Here is a 6,473-nt window from a genome sequence, read left to right on the forward strand (position 1 = left end):
AAACAAACAAAACAACAAAACCAAAAGAAAGAGAAAAAGACAAAGGCAACAACAACAAAAGGACAGAAGTACTACACAATTTAAACTAATAGGAGTTTCCACAGATCTAAAGTTTGTTCTCAATTGGTAATAAGAATAATCACTTATTACCAATAAGTATTCCACAATTTATCAACTTCTAAAGGTTTCTCTGGATCTTAAGTTTGTTCTGGATTAGTAAGTATAAAATTAGATGTTGGTTCCAGTTGTTCTGGGTTTCTAAGTAGATGGTAATCTCTAAGTTTGTTCTATATTGTTAAAGTATAAAGCTAAATGTTGGTTCTCCAGGAGAAGGCTAGAAACCTCACAGTAGAGAATACCCAAGAAAATCAAGGGGCAGCAGCACCAGCAAAAAACTTTTCTTAAAACAACTTAGAAAATATAGAAATCAAAATGTTTTTCCAAGTTAAGTGAAAAAATCTGCCAATGGAACTGGTACTTTTTATCAAAATTCAAGAAATGCAGGCTTAACCCAAGCTGCTTGTCTTGGTGAAAAGTTACTTGTATGTTAGTTTTGTCTTATCTCAGATGTATTAAGGTGTTTGCACTACAAACTAGACAAACATTCTTGATAAGGTTTTGTTTTTGTACACACAGAAGACAGTCAGCAGGAAAGCAGCAGTTCATCAACACCAGGCCTAAAAGGCGTAGCAAGGCTTTTTATGAGGGAGGTCATTTTAGCAGTAGATGTGACTGGGACAGTTATTGCATGCAGGTATTGTAATAAATGCACTTTGAGAAAGGTGTTAATATGTGCAAAAGCAGTGTTTGATGTAATTAAAGTTTTATCTGGACTTTTAAACTCGTCTCTTCCCCATTAAAGCCTCCACCCTGTTCTAAGTTACGTTTACAATCAGAGTAAAACCATCAAAGGTCACGGTTCAGCTACATCTTCAAACGCTGCATTTTGTTTAACTTCTTTGATTATTCCACTGATGTCTTCTCTGTAAATGTGCTTATTGTGTTTGCAGCTGGTGTGGTTCTGCTGCTCGAAGCGCAGAAATAGCTTCAGTCCCTATTCAAACCTGATCGAAACAAACAACATCCCGATGTACACCACCCACAGCCGCTTCTATTCGACCAACGGCAAGGATCGTGTGAGTGAAACATTCGCCATCACTACTGATCCGGTTTGCTGCTGGAACCTAGTGCTTCATGGTTTTAAGATGGACTTTTGATTCATTAACTAGCTGAGCTTTGGTGACCAACTATGCTTCCTTGAGCAAGTTAGAGTAGCTCTATGGGCGATATAAAACATGTCAACTACATTTTTTTGCAAAAATAATTATTAGATAATGAGATTTTAGTCTTCTCAGTTCTTCCTACAATGAGCTGATTCAGGGTCTCTTGTCACTTTAAATCCAAATAAGCTGCTGCTGGCCACGCCCTCCAACTCACCATTTGCACTTGAACATGAAAATAGCTGCAAACAGAAGCGCAATTACACAAACATACATTTCTGAAAAGCAGAAGTGGAGCCTCATGCACAATCAACAAGAATACGTTAAGTAGTTTCTCCATGATAAGTCAACAACAAAACATTTGTCTTTTCCAGCAGCCATTGTACAGAACACACAGAAGTAAAACCAAGTGACCAAATGGGCCAGAGCTCAGCGTGGGTTGCTAGGTAACGGGTTGGTCATGGCTGGGGTTGCTAGGTAACGGCACAGTGCCTGTTGAATGTGATTTAACAATTGGGAGGTTTGATGAAATGTCTAATTTCCCAGACACCAAAAAACATTAATTTATTGTCAAAAAACATTAGGAGGGTTTTTTATAAGCAGCTGAGACCCAAATGGAAGTATAAAAACATACAAAACGTGAATTTTGCATAACAGGTTTCCTTTAAAAAAAACTCCTAAACTCAAGGAACAAAACTGTGATCTTCACATTACTTCATGTGGGAAGTAGTTTCAGTGGATTCAACCTCCAGGAGAGTCTAAGCAAATGAAACCTTCTGCCACATTTTCTGGATTTGCACAAATATGAAACATATTTATTCCTCAAAGATAAATTACTTTAATTCTAAGGAAACACTGAATTTATTTGAGAAAAAAAAATCTCATTTGTAAATCTAAGTGAACAGGAACAGGATCCAGCAGATTTAAGATGGATTATAATATCTCAAACCTCCTGAGGACAGTGTGTTGAGTCTGGGTGTGTCAGAGAGGACAAGTTCAGTTTGAAAGTTATTAATGTGCATTTTTATGAGTCAAAGTTTCACCAGGGATTGCAGAGGGACACTTAAAACACTTAACTGTGATGAATGTTTCTGTGACAACAAAACATGAACAAATAAAAGCCGTCAGGGTGTGTGTTGACTTTTAGCCACACACTCCGAACATCCGGTGTAAATCCTCCTGGAATTTTGTAATCTACTGTTATTGATTTTATTATATTTCTGCCTGGAAATCAACATAATTATTTTCTAAAGTCTGCACTGCAAAAACACCAAATGTTACCGAGTATTTTTGGTTTAGTTTCTAGTTCAAATATCTTTGTACACTTGAAATAAGACAAAATTAACTTACAATTAACTTTTCAGAAAGAAATATGAGCTTGTTTTAAGTAAATTATTTCTTAAAAAAGAACTAGTTCCACTGGAAGATTATTTCAAGATGACTTTCCCATGTTTTTAGAGAAATAATCTGCCAATAGAACTACTTCTTTTTCATCAATATGTGTGTTTTTGAAGTGAGACACTTTGAGTTAAATTAAGTTTGATAACTTAAGTGGAAATGTATGTCCACAGGAAGTTAAAATCAAAAATTAAAAAGCTGATTAAGCTCATCACATTACTGATTATTGATCTGTTTCAGGAATATGTGACGAGGCCCGTGAACCAGCAGTCTGGGTCGCACACCATCATCCAGTGAAGACCCTGAGCAAGCCAATCAGCAGAGAGGAATCACCAGATGACAGCTGTTTTACAGTTTTATCATTATAATTATCATTATCTCATGACTGTATCATATTTTTAAGTCCTACTGACTTTATTTATTGTCTGTAAAGAACTTTGGAATTTTGTTGAAAAGCTATAATACTGATTCTATCAGCTTTCTTATTTGAAAAGCTGGTATTTTAATTCATATATCTTATAATTTATATATTTTCCATCTAAATCATCTTGTGTATCTCAGACAATGGATTTGAATCAAAGATTTTTTGACTACAAGCTACCAACTGTGCATCCCACTAATATATAATAAGTATAAAAATGCTAATTATATGTTACAATCATAGCATTTTAGAACAAATGTAATGAATGAGATATGAGAAGCTGCAGCTGTAAAACATTTGAAGTTGGTTTAACTTGTAAATGAAAGTCCACCTGCTGCCTTGAAAATGCAATTTAACTCAACAAGAAAATTGTTTTGGTTTTAACTCAGAAATTAAAGTTCATGAAGTTGATTTAACAACAAGAGACAAGTTGTCTAAATGTTGTTTTTTAAGTTCATTCATCTTAAATTGTGAGTTTTAACTTAATGCTGCAATTTAAACCAAATAATTATTTCACAATTTGCATGAAACTACTAAAGAGCCACATTTCTCTATTATTTTACTTCAATATCAAGTTAAAATAATTTATTTTACTTTAGAATAATTTAAATTCTTGTTTCAAATTGCATGAACAAAATGTATGATCTGACAATGAACTTTATTAAAAATCACAATGAATTCAGCTCAGAAACATTCAGTGTGAACAGGACTTTATCCTCAAGCATTTAAAACAATCACAGTTTTTATCTGTTAAATCACTTTTGCGTCTCTTTGACCACCAAAACAATTAAACATTGCTCAATATTTTAGTTTTATTTTGTTCCGTGTCCTCATGAAAAAACACACCCCTGGTAAATGTAGTCTACAACGGCCGCTGGAAGTGTCCTGTGTTTCATCTGGTCCTAAAACCCTGCTGACCAGCTTTTGTCAGCAGCTGGGATGTGGCCGTGTGTGGCAGAAAATCAACATTGTTCATAATAGATACTGTCTGAGTTATTATGCCTTATCTTCCATTCAATCTCATATAGATGCAAGAAGCACTGATAAGTCAGATACTGGTTAGCGGCAATATTGACACAAGCAATCCCGCTTTGTCCACTCCCAATGGTTTATGTTTTGTTTATGTTTTCTTTATATCACCATGGCAATCCTAAAAAAGATTATTAGAAATAATTCCATGAAGAATTATTAGAAATTTGAAAATATAGTTCAAAGCAAATGGATGATTAACTTTTTAGATCAAAATAACCAACAAATGTAGAAACAACTTTCTAGATTCATCTCTTCTCTTTCTGCTGCTTTATCAATAATCTATGTGTATAGATTCTGTTATACACATTAAATAATTCTGCACTTTTTTGTAATTTTTAAAAAAATAAGAAAGCCATTAAAATATCTTACAAATAGTTTATAAGTGTTTGTATATCTTAAGTAAATACTTATTATTATTACTTGGCATTTTAAAAAGCATGTTTTTCCATTTAAGTGTTTTAATTTGATCGGTAACATTGGTCATGTATCTTCTATAAGTTTGTTCTCGAGAATCCAATATCTTCTGCCATAATCTGCTGAGGCTGAAGAATCAGACTCAAAAGAAAACTGGGCTTGCACAACAAAAGAAAAGAAAACACTGTAAAACAAAAGAAAAACTCTCCATGAGCAGATTGAATCACACTGGAAACTACAGTGTGCCTGCCAGGCCTGTGTGTCTTTATAAATGTCATACAAATAAGGAGATTTTGTTCTAAAATGCCAAATAATCAGGAGAGCAGCAAACAGACGTCCGCCATTTGTGTTGTTTTGTCTGGTTCTGTTCTGGACGCTTTAAAGATGATGATGCAAATGAGGATTGTTCATAAAATTAAGAAAATTACACACAAAACTGGTTATCATCTTCATAAAACTGTGTCTGACGGGATGTCTTCAGTCAGAGGCTTCTCAAGATTCATTGTAACACTGACTGCTACAGAAGATCATTCCTGCGAACACAGCCAGCAACATCTAGAACAAATATCTGAGGAAATATTTTTAATTTCCCTTTAAATTCCTGATGCTTTTTTTATTAACTGAGTAAAAATTATTGTTGTGTTTGTTTTGTGTTTAAATTTAGTCTTTTTAAATGTTCCTGCAGGTTTTGGTTACTATTAAAAGATGTTTGTATTATGAAAAATCTCCATCTATATTCCTTAGCCGCAAAAATACATGCAGCTCATTGCAAACCAGACAAAAGCACAACCGCAAATTGCAAAGTAAATAAAAACACAATGGCTATAATAAAAAAAAAAACAAATATAAATCTTTGCAAATATAAGACTTTTTTCTTTTATTCATCTAAAATTCAAACACCTCAGATTTGACCATAAAACGCCATTAAAGTTCCCCTTTTTATTGTAGTAAATATATTAATATGAAGTTTATCACATTATTTTATATGTTACAGAAAATATTTTACTTTCTTCAGATCAAATGGAATTTTATATTTCATATTAAAATGCAAAAACTTTGATTTAAAATGTCTTCTTTCGAATAACCAGCCTGGCCTGATGTCATCTTATGCACCTGATCTTCTGCTGCCCCTGTCCTTAATATTTCTGACTTATTCAGGGTATCAGGGTTTAATTTGGCACCAGCCGCTGTGTCCCAGTTTGCTTTTTATCGTGTAGCTGCAGGAAAATTCCATGTGAAAATGGATCCTCATTGTTCACAGACTGATTCCTGTCCTCCAGCCGAAAGTCCAGGTTTATTCTTATCCAGGGCAGAGAGTCTCACAAAGGCAGAAAACAAAGGTGTGTGGTGGGGTGTGGCCTGAACTGTGTTTTATTGTAGCACAATAAAGCAGATATCAATGTAAAGCACTGGGCCGGACAGTGAAATGTTTGCTGTTGTGATTTGTCAGCTGACGACAAGCTGACTTTTGGGTTTTTATTTGGTTTCTATTTATTCATTGTGGAAATGTAACTAAATGTTAGACCATGACTGAGTCATTGTTTCCTTTTAATTTACATAAGTGGAGATCCTGGTTTCTGACTCACAATGCTGCTATGTGTGTGTGTATTAAAATTGTTAGTTAATTGTGGTGAATAGCTTAATCACATTAGATAAATTGATAGATTTTAGATTTGGAAACAATCACTCAGATGAAGTTTATGAATGTGGCGACACTAGATGGGAATTCAGATTTTGTGGAAGTTTAATTTTAGTAAATTGCTCAAACTATAGCATACATAACTATAGCATAATATTAATCTGTTTAATGGGTTCAAGACTTAATGATGAAAAATGTTGTCACAGAATAGCTGATCTGATTATGTCATTTGTACTATACTTTCAAAGGTTTTTAACCTTTGGAAAAATGAAGATCCTCATCTTGATATTTGTGACCTTACACCTGGTCAATGGAGCAGCTGAGGGTGAAGTAAGACATTTTTTAACAT

Source organism: Poecilia latipinna, unplaced genomic scaffold, assembly GCF_001443285.1.
Source record: "Poecilia latipinna isolate Pla-1442-1.1 unplaced genomic scaffold, P_latipinna-1.0 Scaffold2268, whole genome shotgun sequence".
Classification (NCBI taxonomy): Eukaryota; Metazoa; Chordata; class Actinopteri; order Cyprinodontiformes; family Poeciliidae; genus Poecilia; species Poecilia latipinna.